This window comes from Cryptomeria japonica, chromosome 9, assembly GCF_030272615.1.
Source record: "Cryptomeria japonica chromosome 9, Sugi_1.0, whole genome shotgun sequence".
Lineage (NCBI taxonomy): Eukaryota > Viridiplantae > Streptophyta > Pinopsida > Cupressales > Cupressaceae > Cryptomeria > Cryptomeria japonica.
This window is the reverse complement of record NC_081413.1, coordinates 727,139,380-727,141,708: the sequence shown is the minus strand read 5'-3', so window position 1 is coordinate 727,141,708 and position 2,329 is coordinate 727,139,380.

Genomic DNA, 2,329 nt, shown 5'->3' with positions numbered 1-2,329 from the left:
TGTAGTTTTGTATGTTGATAAAGGGATTGGTGTCCCAAATTTTGAGTAAGTTATTGTGAGGGGTTGGTGCTCATTTGGAATGGTGTCCATAAAATGTGGTGGATTGGTGTATCCTGAAGCTTGGTTCCTTCAAATTAATTGTAATCAGTTGATAGATTTGTGAGATTGGATTTGGACAGTAGCTCCAAGCAACATTTTCTCACCAAGGTTTTTTTCCCATCTTGGGTTTTCCACATATATCCTAGTGTTGCATGTTGTGTTATTGATTTTTACATTCTTTTGCATTATATGGTTAACTACTTGTGAGTGTTGAAAAGTGTTTTTAGAAGTATTAAAGTGATACACTAATTCACCCCCCCTCCTTGTGACCCCCCCTTCTCAGTGTATCTATGTGTTCAACAATTGGTATCAAAGCTAGGTTCCTTGGTAAAAGCTTAACCGCTCAAGGTAGATCTTGGACTTGAACACATGGTTGGTAATGAAGAAGCTTCATCTAACAAGGTACCACTATTCAATAGAACAAACTATGATTTTTAGAAGATCAAAATGAAATCCTAAATTTCTTCTCTTGGATTTGATATTTGGCAGTTAGTTGTGACCAGGTGTACACTTCCTACCAATTCTCCATCTACTTGAGACCAGAAGAAGGAATACAAGAACAACGCAAAAGCAAAGAATATCATGTTGTGTGGAGTACCAAACTCAGAATTTGTCAAGCTAATGCATTGTAAAACCACAAAAGAGACTTGGGATAAACTTCAAAGTATCTATGAAGGTGATGACATTGTTAAGCAAGCAAAATTATAGACTTATAGAGCTCAGTTTGAGGGATAGAAGATGAAGGAAGAAGAACAAATTATGGAATATTTTCTCATAGTGGTTGAAGTTGTCGATGTTATCAGAGGATTTGGTGAAGAGGTTAAGGATGTTGTGATCATGAAGAAGGTGTTAAGATCTCTACCCTCCGGGTATGACTCAAAAGTAACTGCTATTGAAGAAGCTAAGGACCTACATAAATTTTTTATGGATGAATTGTTTGGATCTCTTTCTACATATGAAATTAGAATAGGAAAAGGTGATATATCAAAGAGAGAAGCTTCATTTTAAGGTTGTTGATGTGGAAGATTATGAGATTGACCATGAAGAGGCCAACTTTGTAAGGAGATTAAGAAGAGGATCAAGTGAGTACAAAGGAAAACTACCATTCAAATGTTTTGAATGTGGTAAAGTAGGACATTATGCATCCCAATGTAGAAACAAAAAGGAAAATGAAAATCGATAAAAATTATTAAGTACGAGAAAGGAAAGAACCAAAAGAGTCTATATTTCAAATAAGATAGTGGTACCTCAAATGCTAAAAATGATGCTGAAGATGCCACAGAACCTAGAAATGAAGATTATTTATTCATGGCAGTTGTTGAGATAGAGACTAAAAAGAACGATCTAATGAATCAATTAGATCTGATGAAGAAGAAGTTGAGGTCGATTTGGAAGGAGAGCTCATTTCTACCTTGAATGAACTAGACCATGTAAGAGCGACTAATAATAAAAAAAAGATTGAGAAATATAAAGCACTAATCATCAGTCTCATAACTAAATTTGAAGAAGTGAAGAAGATAGAGGATGCTTTGATAGAAAAATTGCAGGCCAAAGAAAAAGAATGTGAGCTACCTAAGGCTAGGATAGTATATCTAAGGAAATATGATAAAAGCACTGAAGCCTTGGATAACATAAGTAAACAACGAAAATCTAATATCTTGGTTGAGATAGGTTGTGAGAAGGGGCAGTGTTCTAACAACATTGTGACAGATAAGAAGAAAAGCAAAGACAAAATCAATGATGTCCTTATAAAATCTCAAGATAAAAGGAAAGATGAAGAGAAGATCCAATCAGTTGCAAAAAAGAAGGATATGACAATGGACAAGAAATTTGAAAACAAGGAAACTGAGGGATTCCTTGATGTTATCGGTAAGAAGAGAAGATCCACAAGATCACCTCCTATCGGGCAACAAAAATAATTCAAGCTCAATCACTCTTTTCCTGGCTACCGTTTCTCTTGTAGTAAGTTTGGTCATAAGGCAATAGATTGTAGACTTAACATGAGAAGAAATACTTTCACGAGTAAAAATCCATTTGCACCTCTTACTGATTTCACTATAGTATGTTTCAAATGTAACAACCTTGGTCATATAGCAAAATTTTGTAGAAGTGGTGTTTTCATGCTTGAAATCACCAATCTAATATGGTTAATCGGGAAATAAGGATGATCACAAATCCTTAACTAATTAAACAAAATCAAACATAAACCAATAGAATAAATGTAAATATG